Source organism: Solenopsis invicta, chromosome 8, assembly GCF_016802725.1.
Source record: "Solenopsis invicta isolate M01_SB chromosome 8, UNIL_Sinv_3.0, whole genome shotgun sequence".
Lineage (NCBI taxonomy): Eukaryota > Metazoa > Arthropoda > Insecta > Hymenoptera > Formicidae > Solenopsis > Solenopsis invicta.
In genome coordinates, this window is record NC_052671.1 from 24,365,838 (window position 1) to 24,384,857 (window position 19,020).

The following is a 19,020-nucleotide window of genomic DNA, read 5'->3' on the forward strand; positions in this document are numbered from 1 at the left end:
CTCTTTCTCCCTGGGACTTAGCCGTTCCGTCCTGTCGCACTTCCACTTACCAGCATTCATTCCTCATATCCGGTTGCACTATGTGGAATGCTCTCCCGCCGCACATCAAAGAGTCAAATTCTTTAGCTTCCTTTAAGAACCTCCTCTTCAGTCATCTGCGGTCAAGGGATGGGATCTGATCTCACGTTCTCACCCTCAATTCTCTTCTCTCCTTTTCTTTCCACCTCACCCGCAGCGACTCTGAATCCCCGATGTCCCTCCTACCTTCGGCACTCCTTGCCGTGCTCACTCTTCAACCTCTCACACCTCTCCTCAAGCACACCCTATCTTACTCCCTCTTCCTCTGCGCTTGTCCTCTGCTATTGCAATTTCATTGCAATTTCATTTCAGTTCTCTTCTTATGATCTTTTTTTTCACCGCGTAACTCTTCCGTCTCTGCGAAAAGATGCTAACTTTTCTTAAGCAAGTGTGATTCCTTTAAGTTGTTATTTTAGTTTATTTCTTATTCTTACTTTTTATATTTTATATTTTCTTGCATGTTTACTTTAAGTTACGCTTATCTTAGGTTTATTTGCACCTTACTTCTCTTGTTATTATTTTTTGTTTTTATTTTTGTCATGTTTACTTTAAGTTACGCTTATCTTAAGTTTACTTGCACCTTACTTCTCTTGTTATTATTTTTTGTTTTTATTTTTGTCATGTTTACTTTAAGTTACGCTTATCTTAAGTTTATTTGCACCTTACTTCTCTTGTTATTATTTTTTATTTTATTTTTGTTATCTACATTGTACTGAATCCTGAAGTTATTTTCCTGTATTTTATTCTTAGAGGGCTACGCCCTAGAATAATAATAAACGCTCAGTCAGTCAGTCAGTCTCTCTCTCTCTCTCTCTTCCCCTCTTTCTCTCTCTTACACGACAAGCCCTGTTGCGTATGCGCGCGTGCGTGCTCTCTTACTCTTTTTCTTTCTCTCCTTCTCGGTAAGAATTTGTGCTCCGCATAATTGTTATCGAGGCACGCTCTTCCTTGTTGGTCGGAAATGTCTCTTCGAATAACTTTTGTCCAGTTGCGACCCGGCTAAATCCGTGACTTGGCGCTCACAAGCAACCGGGTTTGACGTCCAAGGTTCAAGGACCCTCCGCGTGAACACGTCAAGCATACGCACGTTTTTAAGATATATAGTACGTATATATGCGCCTAGCACGATAACGACGTCGACAACAATCTCGTCGCCCTCGCCTTGGTACTAACAGCGGCAACACGATGATCCAGGTACTTTTAATGCTTGAAATCTTGATAAGGCTTATGTCGTCGGAGTTGTCGTCGTTAAAGCCAGTCGTCATCGCCGCTGCCACCATTATCGTCGTCGTCATCATTATTGCTGTCATCTTCGTGGTCAATGTCTACATGTTCGCTACCGCTGCCGCTCGTCGCTTTATCTCTACGTTGGTAAGGTAAAAATTTGGCGCCAAACAGCGTGCAGGTTTGCGATAATCTAACAAAAAGTCAGGATATCGAGCAACAAACTCTTGGCTTTTAATCTACCAAAACTCAACAAGTTTCTACTGGGTAAATCAACAGCCAATCTAGTGCCAATTGAAGACTAGCTTTTGGGCGAAGAAATTAAGAACGCACAAGCGTGTGAAAAGCTTGCTCGAGGCCTCGTCAGAGCTACTCTAACAGTTTCGAAGATCGCTTCTCTTCAATTGGCCAAAAATTAACCGACTCGGAAGCAGACAATTTTGGGAAAGCAAAAGCTCCTCTTTGTCAGCCGAATCAACCAAATCGCTGGGAAGGGGTTTGCTACACGAAGAGTCGCACTCGGAGATTGACGTAACGCTCCCTCTCCCCTTGTCACTAGAATCAGTAAGAGTTGCAAGCCGTCTTGCGGATCATTTCTTAACTGGAAAGATCTAGCCAGTCGAACCCAGAAATTTTAAGCGCAATCCGGGAATATAGGATTTCCTTTAAATTGCCACCACTCTCGCGTTTCATCTTGGTGATCCATGCTTCTTGTCTAAGGTTAATACTTATTGCAAAATTGAAATTGAATGGCTTTTAGAGAAACGAGCCATTTACCCTTTTTTTTCTTAACGGGGGAAAATACTCATTGTACCCCGGGTTGGCTAGACCACGGGAGTGTGGGATTCGGGACGCGGTACCCCTCGCCGGCACAGACCGCTTGCGCGGCAGAAAGTTGGCGAGGCCCGGCCCGCCTAGCCACTAAAAACCCACCGAGCCCATCTCACCCCATTGCGTGGAGGGACCGGGATTGCAAAGGCATACGCTCAGATCCCTCCACCGGGGGTCGGAGCATGGAGCTCCCCGACGCGCCAGTTCGTCGAGTTGGGAGTCGGGCTTTGCTGGCCCAGCCGAGATACGTCGGCCGGTAGGGCCTAGCCCGACCCCGGGGATGCGGAGCGAGGCATCACGCACCCCCGCGCTCATTTAGGGCCATGGGGCCGCTCCCGACATATCGCCGGTGCGAGCCCCACGCCCAGGGACGAGCGGTCGCCGCCGCCCGCCCCACTTCCTCCCGTCCACGGCGCTTAGCGTGGCCGGGCCGGGCGCCAGGGGAGAAAAACATCTCGCCTAGCGCCGGGCCCCATCGGCCTGGGCCCCGTCCCGTCGCATCCCCCGAGCGCTAGGGGCAGCTAGGGGCGGGCACCCGAGGAGCGGCACTATCGCCGCTTCCCCTTGCCGAGGACGGGCGGCCCCGGGGAGGGGACACTGAGCGCGCCACCCTTGGGCCTCTCCACCCTCGTGGCCTTACTCTCCCCTCCGCTCCCTCTGCGGGAGTTGGCGGGGAGGGTTGAAAGAATCACCCTGCCCACGGGGAGGTTCTCCCCGGAAGCGTGGCTCGACACGCTTATGGCGTCACAGGCGCCGGCCTCATCGACCGCGCGCGACTTGGGCGGCGGGGCTCCTCCCCGGACTCAGACGAGTCCAAGGTGGACCCCGGCAACCGCGCGTCTCCCGCGGATGGGGCCCCATCGACAGGGACCCCGCCCGCGACAGACGCACCCCCTCGGCGGCCTCGGCTCCCGCCGGACCGTCGTCCCCAACGGCCTGAGCGCCGTGAGCAGCACCGGCGTCCGGCGGTGACGGAGGTCGCTGCACCTCCATCTCCTCCGCCCTCCCTGGATCCGGGGTGGAGGGAGGAAGCCCCCCAGCCCTCCTAGGCATGAGGGGTATCTTGGGGCAGCCAGAGCCACCAGGACGATGGTTGGCTGCCCTGTTGCGGCCGGCACACTCGGAACAGAACGGCTGGTTAGCGCACTGAGCCCGACTGTGGCCCTCCCCGCCGCAGTTGAAGCAGCACCGGAACCGGTCTGAATAACCGGGGCACCGGTGCTGCATATGGCCCTGGCCAGGCATCGGTAGCAGCGCTGAGGAGGCGCCTTAAGCGCCTCCACGCGTGCAGCCACCCAGCCAAGGGCCACGCTCCCCACCTTGGCGAGCCTCGCAGCCGCCGCGACCGGGCACTGTGCGATCACAGAGCCCATGCCCCGGCGGCCGCGAGTAACTCGGCCGACTTTAATCTCGGCGGCGCTGCAGGCTGCCAGCGCCGCCGCCACCTCCTCCGGCTCGGTGGAATCGAGGAACCCGGACACCCGGACCCCCACCCTACGCATAGGGCAGGTGATACGGATCCCCGGGCCCCTAGCCACGCGCCTTATTTCGGCCGCGAGCCGCTCCGCATACGGCCGACTTTCCCTGCCGGGAATCTCCAAGAGGAGACCCCCGGCCTGGGATTGCCGGAGCCGGAAGCCCAGCAGCGCGTCCTGGGGGAGTATGTCCCCCAGGTTGATCGCCGCCCTGGCTTTTTTCATAATGTCGGTGTAAAAGACACACCCCGGCTCCACCGTGATCGCAATCACGGAGGACTTCGGGATCCGCCTCCCCACCGCACCCGGGACAGCAGACGCCGCCCGTGATGACGGCAGCACCCCCCCAGGTTGGCCCCCCTTAGGACCTCTCTTCTTCTTTTTGCTGGGCTGCGACCCCGGAGGAGGAGGGGGCGGCATAGCTGCGTCCGCCCTCGCCGAGGCACCAGCACCAGCAACTCCCGGCCGGGGAAGGGGACGACCCCGGCCGCTCTTCGAGGCCGCAGGGGCAGGGGCCGGCTTCTTTGCCGGCGCCCCCCCGCTGCAACCCTCCTCTTATCCTTGCGGCCCACCACGGTCGCCCAGTCTGGTCCGTCCGTGGACGAAGCCGGAGCAGGCGAGTCCGCGAGACCGCTGAGGGGTTTGGGGACAGGGGGCTCCTCCTGCGGAACCCGAGCTCCCCGACGTCCCCCTCTCACCCGTTTCGTTCCAGCGCCAGCCAGGGAGGAGGCCGAAACAGCCCCCTCCTCGACCCGCGCCAGGCGCCTCTCCAGATCCCCCGCCGAGCCTGTCAGCTGTCCCAACAGCCCGAGCACCCTCTCCTCGAAAGAAGAGGGGTCGGGGACAGGAACAGCCGCCGGGGTCGGCGGGGGCGGGTTGAACCCCCCATCGCTCCGGGGCGCAGCCGAGGGTCCCGATCCGAGCACGAGTGCTTTTCTTGCCATCCCCAGTTGCCCCCGTAAGTCATCGACCTCGGCGCGGAGGATTCGTAACTCCTCCTCACGCGCCGCGGCCGAAACGTCCTCAAGGCCCTCCGCCCGAGGCGGCCCATGGCCCGATAGGCCAGGGTCATCACCGCTTCTCGAGCAAGATGAGTGCACTTCTTCATCTGCACGGACAAAGCACCATGCATTCCGAGCTTGGTGCATTTTGTCCGAGCATTTTCCACCTCCCGCAGCCAACCATCGGCCAAGCCGGCCAAGTCGGTCGTGGTGCTGCGGGAGATCACACCTATCTCCCGATCCAGCTCGCGGCACTGTTCGGGAGTGAACAAAGTCGGGGGTATCTTAATCCGCTGCCTAGGCCGCGAATCGGACCCCCCCGACATAGCTTCTTCCTCCGAATCGGAGTCTCTAAGCACGTTGGTTCTGAGCCTCCGTGCTCGGAAACCCTCCATGGGCACTCCGTGGAGGTGGTCCTCGATGTCCGCCCCGTCCGAGAGGGGAGACGGAGACCTAAAAGGTCCGCTCCCATCGAGCCGGGGACGGTCACGCGCCCGCTTCCTCCCGCGCTGTGTCCCGGATTCAGCGGGCACACCCGGAATATCCGGGGTCGCCACGACCTCCTCCGGAGACCCAGGCGGAGGGGCAACCGGCTCCACCACGCCCCTGGAGGTCTGTACCTCCTCATCATCGGACCGATCCACATTAACGAGGGCACCCTGAGGAGTCTCATCGGGTGAGTTAGCCTCACCCTCGCTCCCCAGGCCACCTCCGCGGATGCGGATCGACGAGCGCAAGCGCGACCGATGCCGCCCCCTGTCCCCGTCAGGCCGCCCGGCATCCGCCATACGGCATCCGCCGAGCAACCGGCCCGGAGACAGGGAGCGCGATCAACGCGCCCCGCTGCCAAGGCCAGGTCCACCGGCGTCCGCCTCGCGGCGTCCGCCGGGTGACCGGCCCAAAACTCCGCAGCGGGAGGCACAGGGACCTCGGCCATATCGGCCGGCTCTACCCCGGGCCGCCCGCCAGGCTGCGATAACGTCCTCTCCCCGGCGTCCGAGGCGGGGGCCACGGCTCCTCGAGCCGGCTCCACCTCGCTCTTGTTGTCCGAGGAGGAGACGTGCTTCTCACGATCCGAATCGGAGCGGCCATATTTCAACTGGCCGCTCCCCGTAACGACAATGTTCTCTGGATCATATTCGTCTCCGAACCAAGAGGCGCACATATTATCCAGAGTCTCCAATTGTTCCTGCGACACCCGCTCAGCGTCGTCCCCGAGACGCAGGTAGGGCGCAACGCGCTCCACAAGCCGCGAGGCGCGCTCAAGGCTCACCGCCAGCCGGCCGGCACCGGGCCCGAAACGCTCCCGCAGTTGTGAGTATCTCCGGGCGTACTTGTCCGCTTGGGCGGCACAGAGATCACCCTCGTCAGTGCCCACAGTAGCCCTATAGTCGGCGGAGCCTGTGGGCACTCCGCACGACCGCCCGTCGTTCGATGTCGACAAGGAGGGACCCGGGACACTAGCCCCCCCATGCCGGCCCTGGGATATCCGTTCACCCCTGGGCGGTAACTTCTTTTTCCCTTTGCCCATGTAAAATCCATAGATGGGATCTTATTTAGCGAGGGGAACTCCACCCTCGCCCTGGAGCCTACTCAGGCCGATGTCCGGGGACCATCGGCCCGAGGTAACCATGGGCAAGCGGATCCACCAAGGCGGGGGAAACGGCCCGAGGAGGCCCCGGACGAGCGCAAGCACCCGCCAGAGACCACCCCGGCCGGGCACCCCCACCCCGGCAGCACGCTGCCGATCAACTAAAGACGTTGGCGTCCGAGACACGAAGCACCGCCCCGCTGTTACACGGAGCGACACCCCGCGCTACGGACGCCACCCTTGGATTTTTTATAGAGGTTTACTCCTCGCAGCCCGGGCGGTAGGCCCAGGCCACCGGTCCGTCCCGCACGTAATTCCAGCACGTGACGGATTACGGTATACCAGCTCAGTCGCCAGGGTGGCTGAAGTCCCTGAGTCTGCGGCCTACGAGAGACCGCAGACCCCCTAGCGAGCTCGGGAACCGCAGGAACGCCGCTTCCTGTATCCGGAGTCGCTCCACAGCCTCGGAAGACCACGGATCGACCCCGGACCCCTACGGACCCCCCACGTGAAGTGGCAGCAAACTGCCAACCAACTCGAGAAGTTGGCGTCCGCGACGCGGAGCCCAGCACCGCTGTTACACGGCACAGAACCCCGCGCCACGGACGCCACCCTTGGATTATTTATAGAGGTTTACTCCTCGCGGCCCGGGCGGTGAAGCCCAGGCCCCCGGTCCGTCCCGCACGTAGTTTCAGCTCGTGACGGATTACGTGTGTCAGCTCGGGCGCCAGGGTCGCTGAAATCACTGAATTTGCGGCCTACGAGAGACCGCAGACCCCCTAGCGAGCTCGGGGACCGCAGGAACCCCAATTCCTGTATCTGGAGTCGTTCCGTAGCCTCGGGAGGCCCCGAAACGACTCCAGACCCCTACGGGGGAGGAGCCATTTACCCCATCCAACATTAGGGAATCAATTTTTTTTCTTATTTTTTAATTGAGAAATTTTCTGGAGTATGCAATTTATCTTAAATCTGAAGAATCTCAACACAATCATTCTCCCCATTTTAAACTAGAGGACTAGCAAACCATGGTTTGATGGTTGTTCCCTAATGTAGAGATGGCCTCATTAAACCTCGAGGACGCGTACCTGCTGGTACCAATTCACTCTTCTCATAGAAAATATCTCAAATTTCAAAACGAAGCGGACATCCGTATTTCTGCAAATTTTAAAGAAGTTTTTAGATGATGGCGGAATGTTCTAACAGACAAGGACCAATTAAGTCTCATCCTAACGGGTCATTTTGTGTGTAAGATTTATTCTGACGCCTCACGTACGAGCTGGACTGCTTCTTATGCCTCAAGTTGGACTCAGGGCTGATGGTTCGACGAAGAGAAGCATCTACATATTAATGCTTTGGAGCTCAGGGTCGCGTTCTAGTGTCGCCGATTGGTTCGCACAGCACCGGCGGCAGCGATACAACACCGGAATTTGCTTACTCGCTTGATTTTTGTGCTTGCTTGACGAGTGCGTCCACTTAGCATGTGCTTGCACCAAGACAAACTGAAATGTTTTGTTTCAGACTTTTGTAAGTGTGAAATCTTTTTAAGAATAAACAACACGACAATTTCGCATAGTAACAAGTTTGGCTAGGTTTAATATCCCCTACTGTCATTTTTTCAAGAGACATATGGCAGTGGTGTGAAAGCAGAAACTGGTTGGTTGCCTTTACATCACATCCGTCGATAATGTCATCGCAGACGAGGAATCTCGGAGCCTATATGCGGATATGGAATGGTCGCTGTCCAATGGAGCTTTTTGGATAATAGTCAGGGAATTTGACTCTTTTAGCATCGATCTGTTCACTTCTAACATCAACGCAAAATGCAAGATTTTTATTTCCTGGATCCCAGATCCGGAGTCCTTTGCAATTGACGCGTTTACACTGGACTAAAGACATTCTACTTTTATGCCTTTTCTTTTCAAGTTCATTTTTAGTATCAACTTTTTTAAATAGATTTGTACAGTGCACATTCAAACTTAATACCAACTAACGCAATAAACGTTATTGACAGTTCTCAGGTATTTACGGACACCTATCACATCGGACGACTTGATGACTACATCATTTGGCAGTATTTTTTTAACTGAATTGAAGGTAGCGGCGGATGATCGATCTAGTAATAATTTCGACGAAAAATCGTACAATAATTGTTGTTACTTAACAAAATATCATATTTTTTTCCGCCACCAACGCAGGTACAACGCAATGGTTCCGCCACCAACGCAGGAACAACCTGCGCGCAAGGCGACAGTTTTATTTCTACTCCTTTTTAATCAACCAATATATGAATCAGAGAACATTCAATCTAATTATCTGACAAGTTGCTTAAACGTCAATAATAATATTACGTCAATAATAATATTGCTAGTACTCCTATTTCTCACAGTAACTCTATTATTGCACTAACAACGAACAATAATACAGATCAACGTTGCCAAACCCTGGCAACTATTCGCGTTTTGCAAATATCCTTTACTACCGAAAGAATTTTTATTTAGATCTCAGACCGCCTGAAGACATTGGTTCCAGGTCGGTCGCAGCCTTTTTTATCCTTTTCTCGTTTTAAAGATCATAACAACTTATGCATTAGTACGTTAATTTTTCATTTCTGAGAAATCGCGTTATTTGCCTATCTTTTTGTTACCATCTTTTTGTTGCATAAAAGTCTACACGGAACGGTGGGATTATAGTCGATTAGCCGGTGGATAAAAGTAATCCTGTTAGACTACGAAATCAATGACACTTTCTCCGCTTATAGTACGAGACACGTGTCGACTTCGCTGGCGGCTCAAAAAGGAGTTTCAGTGAGTCTGATTAAGCATGCGACCGATTGATCCGGGAAATCGCAAATTTTTGCAGATTTCTATAATAGGCAAATAATAGAAAAGGACGCGTTTTTAAACACAGTCCTATTTAAGAAGTAGCAAACAGTGCAGTTTTTTATTTCAAGTCTTGGACAGTTCTTTATGTGTAATCCGTTAAGGCGATGCTGGACAAGTCTCTATATGTGCATATTTTTGTGCACAGATAACTCTTAATTGGTTTTACAGATCACAAAATCCTTTTACACAATTAAAGTAGTGACAAAAACACACTTCGCTAGTTATAATTAAATAAAAAAAACAAAAGTTGATTAAAAAATTATAGTTTAATTATTGGCTTCTGCAGCCGACTCGTGACAATACATATCCATATAAAAGTTTTAGACATTGTATGTATGAAATAAGTAGCTAGCGAGGTGTGAATTAAATCAAAGAACAATACGGTGCTTGCAAAATAATCTTAGAAACTTTAGTATAAAAGATATAAATGTATGAAAATCGTTTATGTAATTTTCACGTGTATTGGTGCGAAGAGCAGAAATTGGGTTCATTGTAGTTCAGAGATCTTGCATTAGAGGCGCTGAAGTCAAAAAACAAGGACAGATGAGTGCGTTTGACAAAGTGCGCTAGCCTATTCCCCTTACTCTTTGCCTCACGCGCGGCCCACAGTTTGTAGAAGAAAAATCTACAGCAATCTAAAGTACCGACGTCGAGTGAGTTTCACCGTCAGTCCAGCATCGCCTTAAGTATGATTGTCAGAACGGGAATAAGGACGAGTCACATTCTAAACATTTACAAGTAATTCCATCTGGACAAGACCTGAGGCATAATTTATAGATCAAACAAACTTACCAAGTAAATTTTAATTATAATTATGGCAAAAATCTCGCCATGGGCTCTTATATGTGACTCATCCAAAGTTTTGAAAAATGAAGATGGCCGCGCTAGCGCCGCAAGAGGCGCGCCATAGCGAGGAAAGAAGAATTTTTTTTAGAGTTTTAAAAATCTGTTGGATAAACGTGCGCAGGCGCACTACTATAAATAATATTCTATCCGGACGATACCCTAGACATAATTACGATCGAACTTCTCTTGGTAAGTTCGTTTGATCTATAAATTTTATTTTAATTGAGTTGACACAAAGTTATAATTTATGCACCCTTGGATACGCATATGTCAATGTGTTAAGAAATTAAAAAGCATTCTTTTTTTTAACTAATTCCAATTGAAGCTATCCATTACGCATAACAAATACTCAATCGATCCAGTTGTTCATGAGATTTGATAATCTCCCATTAGAGAGCTGACTTTTGTAGGCTGGATAGTAAAATAGTCGATCTCCAAGACAGAGAGGGAAATATATTAGACAGAGAGAGAAATATATTGTATTTCTCTTTTAAATATACACATCTCTGTTTATATTCACATCTCTCAATCAAATATTTTGAACCAATCAAAAGTGGTCCCCTTGTGTCGCGACTCTTATTAGAGGGTCTCTATCTCCCATAAAACATAGATCTCCAAGAAATTTTTTGAAGATGTTTAAAAAACTAAAGACATTCAGACTTTTTAAGGATGTTCCCAGAACGTCTCTCCAGAATAATTTGTATAAGCTTAGATCGGCGGGTCCCGATAGCGCACATCCCGATAGCACACAAACCACTCACAATGTCTAGAGATTTTCCGTAGGTTGGGTTAGATAAGTCAAGATGTTCCGGCACTGGCAGGAGAGGCTCCCTCATGCCAGGGCCGGACTCAGGGTCACGGAGGCGATCGGGCCTGTGCTCGATCGTTGGGTGGGGAGGGGTCGTGGGGGCCTCTCGTTTCACATGACGCAGGTGCTCACCGGGCATGGCTGCTTCGGGGAGCACCTGCACGAGAGGACCGGACGGGAGGCCACCACAAGGTGCCACCACTGTCCGGAGCCCAGGGACACGGCGCAACACACTTTGGAGGAGTGCCCAGCATGGGCTGACGAGCGCCGTGTCCTGGTGGCAGTGTTGGGGGCTGACCTCTCCCTTCCTACTGTGGTGAGAGGAATACTCGACGGCCCGGAGAAATGGAGCGCATTCGCCTCCTTCTGCAGTACCGTAATGCTGCGGAAGGAGGCGGCAGAGCGGGTGCGCGAGGATGCGCCGGACGCCCCGCCCGAGAGGAGGAAGAGAAGGGGGGGAGACGTAGAAGGTACCTGCGGCAGCACCAGCAGCAGGGGCCTCCTCCTCCCCCTTAAACGGTCTGCGTAGAGGTGTAGAGGTGTTTGTGCGTGTGTGAAGGCACGGTGGAGAGGGGGGACCCTCACTGCGCCGGCTTAGACCGGACGGAGGGCCCTGCCCTCTCCACCGTTAAGGGAGGGGTGGGGGTGGGAATAGGGCTGGCACCGCCGCCCTCTTCCCGCTCCATTGGGGTTCGCTGGGGGGCCCTCCCGGGGGCGGCGTCACGTGCGTCGTCGCCGGGAGGGCCCACCGGCGCGGCTGATGGCTCCCCCTACGGGGGTTTGAGCCGAGCCGAGAAGGAACGGTGGGAAGGGGGGACCCTCATAGCGCCGGCTAGACCGAACAGAGGGTCCCACCCTCCCCACCGTTGAGGAGGTACGCCTCGGGCGGAATCAGCGGCGGGGTAGTTGCCCGGCTGACCCGCCTCGGGGCTTGGGGCGCGGGAGTGCGTACCTAGGGCCCTCTCCCAAGGGGGCCCGACGCACTCCCGGCGTCCCGGTTCGGGCGGCTGGGGCTCGACTTCGGTCGAGTTCTGGCCGCTAACTCCGGAGGGGGGTTCCTGCCTTCGGGTGGGGACCCGTTTGGGCTAGGACGGATCGCGGTGCATGCTTAGTTCGATCCCGCGATCCGTCCCGAGCCCAGATGCCGGAAAAAGTTGGGTTTTAGTGAGTATGTCGGCTAGTCAGGTCGACGAGTCTCACATACCCCGCGTTCCTGTCCCCACAGGACCGGGGACCCATAAAGGCGTTTCCCAACTATAAAAAAAAAAAAAAAAAAGATAAGTCAAGATGATTGGTTGGTGGGCTATCGGGATGTGCGCTATCGGAACCCTCCCAGCTTAGATACTCACAACTGGGTAGTTTGTGTATTATATATTTATAAATACATAAGTCATTCTTATACGAATATTACGCACATATTTCGCGTAAGATTGTACTATCGAGTCTTTTGATTTGCCAAAGTATACTAAAATAGACTAAATACTTCCCGTTTTAACCAAATTAAAATTGAGACACAAAAAATTTAATAGATTATTTAATAAATATAACATTGTTATTATATTTATTATATCCCGTTTAATTTAATTTATTGAATTCAATTTATTCTTTCAGGAATTTTGTCTTCTGATGGTTATTGTGAACCCTTTGATAAGGAAGGTTCCGGATATATGCGCAGTGATACGGTTGCAGTAATGTATTTGCAAAAAGCAAAAGACGCAAGAAGAGTATACGCAACCTTTGTATATGGTAAAACAAACTGCGATGGTTTTAAAGAAGAAGGTGTTACTTCCCCATCATTCGAAACACAAAAAATGTTATTAGAAGAATTTTATGAGGAATGTGGCGTCTCACCTGCAGAATTATCTTACGTAGAGGCTCATGCAACTGGTACTCTTGCCGGTGATCCCGTAGAAGTTAAGTCCATTGACCATGCTGTATGCACTAAAAGGAAAATTCCTTTATTGATGGATTCGGTAAAATCAAATCTTGGACACCGAATCAGCCAGTAGCCTTTGCCAAATTGCAAAGGTATATTTATAATAAAATAACATAGTCTTATGTTGTATGTAACTACAGCAACTTATATTTGTATTATTATTAAACAACATCATGGTGAAAATTTTTCTCCGAGAGAGTAACCACTTTTGAATTCCGGTATACAACTCGCTCAAAGTCTGTTGAATTCTTTAAAGACCAAGTTCAATGAAGTCCGCGGAGTCCGTGAAGATTGGTAACGTCCGATGAAGTCCATGTAGTGAAATCCGGTGAAGTCTTGAAGTCCGGTGTATATCTCTATTTTCTGAGTAGTTACCTCCTCGCTTTTTCATAATTTTTGTTTGCATTGGAACATTTTTAAGAAATACTTAGTAATACTTAGAAAGTCTACATCTTTTCTGAGAATTTTTCATACATATAAATTTTGAAGTATTCTGAGATATCTCATCCCATAATTTCAAAGAAGTACTTTAAACTTTTTTAGATTTTATAACGTTTAATCAGAAATTAGAGAATAAAAAATCTTAAAAATGTAAGGATATTTCATAATTAACATGTATGAAAAGTTCTGAAAGAAGATATAGATATTCTGAATTTTTTTCTGAGTGTTATATGTTAACGATTTTATTACTCTCACTTATTATTGCGTTTATGTTTATATTATAGCCTAAGTATATGCGCTGCAATCACTTTCTTTAACTGCATCAAATTTCTGGTGTGACGTCTATCATTTTGTTAAGTGTATGACTTCCATGTACATCCTGCGATTTGTGCGTTTTTATTATTCTTGTACGCTCGAATCGAGTTGACGCCGAGCTTCTTATTGCAAAAGTGTAAAGATATAAGTTATGTAATATTTATTAAATAAATATATATTTGTAAAGAAAAAATTAAATAACAACACTGAGTGTTTCTGAAAAATGTTCCAATTTGTATGCAAAATCTGAGAAAGGTATAAAATTATATATAGGGAAGACCGGGGCTATTTGGTACCCATTTATTCGTTTTGCGTCTCCTGAGTCTTGTATACATTAAAAAAAAGTTGGACGGTTTGAAAGGTCGAATCTTTCCCTTCACAATGCCTTTACAGATAGAAGACAAAAATTTGCTTTGAGCTACATATAATAATATCGATTAGTGCCAAGTGTTTCGAATAGCATGAGCCTGGGGTAATTCAAAGCTAGTTTAGGAATATTCTGAAATTTATGTTTTAACATGAAAAAATGTAAAAAAACTATTGTTAAGATTTTGTTTTATTCAGAAAAGGATATACAGGATGTTTATTAATGGTTGTACCCACTTTTTACCATAGGAGCATGATTTACCGACGGATATGTATTTCTAACATATTATTATATTAAAAATAACAAATGCGTGCTCCTATGGTAAAACGTGGGGACAATCATTAATGAACACCCTGTATAGTAGTATGGAGGAATGTTACATACAATAAAAGAATACAAACGCACAATAGAGAATTTTACTGCTGTAGCGTTTTCGGAACAAGTTAGAGATCAGCAAACACAATAATATAACATATATATCTTACATACATAACAGTAGCTATCACAAAGTAACAAGTTATATAGCAAGTAACATATATGTACGTTACATGTACGTACTATTGAATGTCAGCAACAAAATTACGTCTCTAATCTATTTCAGATATGCAGCATAATTTATTAAATGTTATATCTATAATATATAATTGTGCCAATACTGCGATGTAACATATTTGTCTTTAAAACATATATGTTACATAAAAGTAATGGTACGTTTTGGTTCTTTTTGATGCTCTTTTATTCGATGTTTGCAGGATGTAAATTATAACAGTACAAATTATCTTTTCAAAAAAAAAATAAAAAAACGCCAAATGTGTGTTTGTAGCTCTTAAATCTTTATTTTTTTCTACAAAATCCAAGTGGTACTATTTTTGTATCCTCATTGAAAAATTTTCTTATTCTAACCCATGTGATACTCTCTTTAATTTCTATACAAAACCCAAGAACTATCTTTGTATTATTATTAAAAAATTTTTCTATTTTAATCTAAATCGTATTTACTTAAAAATAAATACCTTAAATTTAATTTTACCTAAATATATTTTTCCAAAAAGTCTATAAAATTTTAAATTGCGCCAATTATAAAGAGAATATATTAATATACCGTTTGAAATAACTGCTGTACTATTTTTAACAAATAAAATTCAAGTGACAGTATCTTTATTTTTTTAATAAAACCTAAGTGGTGGTATCTTTAATTTCTTTTTAAATAAAATTCAAGTCGTACTATCTGTGTAGTTCCAATGAAAAATTTTTCTGTTTTAACCTAAATGGATGTATCTTATTTTAAAAAGTTTTAATGGAATATATAACATTTAACTAATCTTAAAGAATTAAAGAAGAAAAAAAATATAAAGTTTAATTGAAATAAAAAATTTTTATACTCAAAATTTTTTAATTTTAAGCTACGAAAACTTGGCGCTGCTAGATGTCTAAATATAATTTAAACACAATATTGTAAAATATAATAGTTTTAGTAACTTAGAAAATTATTATGATTTACAATGTTATTTAAATGTTAAAGAAACCTAATCTGTAATTTACTTTGCGTAATTACTTTTATAACGCATTTTACGTCTTACATTTATTGCATTTTTTCTATTGTTAATTCCTTTTATTGCTTTTTTTATTTAGCAGTGCCAAGTTTTTATAGTTAAAAAATTTTTTATTTTAATTAAATTTTACATTTTTTCTCCTTTAATTTTTTGAGATTAAGTGTTATATATTCCATTAAAACTTTTTAAAATAAAATACATCCATTTGCATTAGAACAGAAAGATTTTTCATTGAAACTACACAAATACAATAGTACCACTTGAATTTTATTTAAAAAGAAATTAAAAATACCACTTAGGATTTATTAAAAAAATAAAGATAGTATCAGTTGAATTTTATTTGTTAAAAGTAGTACAGCAATTATTTCAAATGGTATATCAATATATTCTTTTTATAATTAGCGCAATTTGAAGATTTCGTACAATTTTTTTGGATAAACATAATTAGGTTAAATTTAAGATATTTATTTTTAAGTAAATACGACTTAGGTTGAAATAGGAAGATTTAATGATAATACAAAGATAGTACTTGAGTTTTGTATAGAAATTAAAGAAAGTACCACATAGATTAGAATAGAAAATTTTTTTAATAAGGATACAAAGATAGTACTACTTGGATTTTGTAGAAAAAAATAAAGATTTAAGGGGTACGTACACACACTTGGCGCCTTTTTTTACCTTTTTTGAAAAAATAATTTTGTACTGATCATGTATTACTTGAATTAGTTCATTGAACTCTATATACATTGTAAAAGTTACACACAACTTTACTAACTTTAATAAACAAGATTTAAAATGTACTTACAGTACTTATTAATTAATCCAGTCACAAATTTCTGAAAACAGCGTAAAGATGCAGCGTTGAGACCTCAAAAACTCAACTTCTAAAATTACACGTACACTAGGTTCCACCTATGTCTTAACACATGAACTTGTACGAGTGTCAAGGCATATCAATATGGTAGATCCGGCGTGTTTCGACTCTAGATATTTTTATATCATGCCTATCATCTGATGGTTATATTCAATTAAATTATTAACAATAATTTTCCTCTTTTTGGTTTTAGTTAAATTTTTTTAGATTAAAATATATAATCAATTTTTAAGTTGAAATTAAATGTAATTGGTTTACTTTAAGAAAATTAATAAATATTGATAGAAAAATATAAATGTTATATTAAATTTTAAAATATAAATGTATTTTATTTAACTTTTAAATGCAATTTAAATGTTATTTAATGTTACGTCCGCGGATTCGCGCGGTTGCGATCCGGGACGTGATTCATTTTTTGAAAGAATGAATAAGGGGGCAGCTGTCGTGTACCTGAGTCGTGCGATAACACGCCCAGACACACGACAATATGTATTGATATGAGGAAGGAAGGATGAGGGTGCTTCTTCTAGAAGGATTGTATATAACTAAAGCAATAAATTATGTGATCGTATAGAGTTTATTATTAAAAATGAAAGGGTTAAGTGTACAGTGTGGTTGAGCTTGGCGTGGGGTTAAATAAACAGTGACGCGTGTGTGATAGTTAAATTAATAATGTATGTTTATATTTATATATTTGCTATACATGAGAACATAAGAAAATGAATGATAATTTGTGATCACTGGATCGTTTAACCGTGGATAAAACAAATGGTTCCGTGCCGATCCTTTGTCAATTTTAATTTAATTTTTACATTTTTAATTACCACCGGCATAGCCGCGGTGTGCCCTTTTACGGCCCATATTCTCTTGAAGAGATACATAATTGAGTTGGTATGAAGGATTGCCACGATGATATTTGAATAAGTAAATGACTTACCGGCCTTCCGAAAGAAAAGATTTTAAGCGCTAGAAAGAGAAGTCTATGCAAAAGATCTACAATTTTTAATGAGATAAATTATTAATTATGAAAAAGCAAATGGCAAAGAGATGAAAATATAAGTATATATTGAGAGAGACCACCGGATCGAAAAGGACACCCGTTAGAATGCCTTTTTGAAGGTAGGATTCGACTGGGAGAAAAATGTTAAGAGTCACGGTGTAGAGAAACGGTGAGTACGTCGAAGAGTCGCATTAGCGAATCTTCCTCGACGGGAAAAAAGAGCGAGAGAGAAGGAAGACGTCAAAGAGTCGCGTTAGCAAATCTTCTTCGACGCCACTGGGAGTGAGGGAGAAAGAGAGAGAGTCGACGTCGAAGAGTCGCGTTCGCGAGTCTTCTTCGACGGCACTGGGAGTGAGAGAGGAGGAAGACGTCGAAGAGTCGCTTTCGCGAGTCTTCTCCAACGCTCGGATGAAAGGGAGGGAGACAGAGAAACAAGTGAGGCACAAGTGAAACACTTAAGCTAATGCTTGGTGTGGTCCAACCCTCTGGATCTCTGGTAGAAGGGGGAGAGAAGGATGATAGTAAAGGAAAAGGCGATTCGACCGGGACTACTCCGAAGACCAAAGTCTTCATCAGGAGTAGGCCCACCTGTCATTAAGATCGTACGTTTTTTTTTTTTTGGTAACGGGGGGGAAATGCGTTACCGCAAACCCCAGGCCCCGGGGGAGGCCTGGCGGTTATGGGGCTCTCCCTCGCCGACGACGTGTCGACGGGGGCCTACTCACTATAACCCCTCCGGGTGTCCTGCCCTGGTCCTTACGGCGGAGCTCCGGGAAAGCGTGCAGCATACTTCCGGAGCCCCCTCGTTGAGATCGTACCTGGAGATCAGCAGTTTGGCGGTCGCCGGGCAACGAGTCTCGCTCGACCAACAAGACTGATCTAAATTTTGGAGTTCCGATTTTGCTTCTTATATAGGCAAGGATATGGGCAAGATGTGTTGCGGGACGATTCCTTAGGTTCGCGGAAAATTCGGAGCGATAGTTTTTCGTAAAGCATAGTCCTTAGGAGCCCGCCCTGTTCCGCGACCGCGCGGCTCGCGCCTATAGTTCGCGCGAAGCGCTTGTAGACGTTCCCGGGGGTCGCGACTCGCGGGGATACCGCATACCACACTTCGATGCGAAATCCAATGCTTAGAAAATTAATATAAATTAAGTTCCTTATAGGATCTCGATAAGGCATACATGGTACGGTGGAGGACCATATACCGAAGCGTTATGCAATGTTAAATATTAATATTAAATTGTTGCTACTACGGGGAGTTGATTTTAACAGGAAAAGTTTCTAGAATTCTTTTATGAGTGTTATTTTTTGAATTATCGTAATTGAAAGTGTACGAGGCAATAGCGCCACGCACACGCTATAGGTTTATATATAAAGAATTAAAGTTTTATTGTTATTAGTAAGAGATTGATTGATTCAAAGTCTTTTGGCATTTTTATTGGCCGCGATTTTAGAATGATTTTAATTTGAGTTGCATGGTGCAGTAGTAGGAAGCATCCATGAAAGAATCACGCTTCGATAATTATAATTTTGCCGTTCCTAATATTTTATATTAAATTGGAAAGATAAATGGAATTCCAAAGCGCGGAAGTAGTATGTGGGCAGCCATGGGGCGTCAAAACAAATGACGTCACAGGGGTGGGGGGAAAGTGAGTCACACAGCAGGGGTCCTGGGTCCCAGACTGAGGAAGAGGGAGAAAGGTCTCACAGCGGGGGTCCTGACCCTGACAAAAGGTAATAATTAGGTAATAATTAGGTGAAAATTAGGTGATAATTAGGTGATAATTAGGTAAAATGG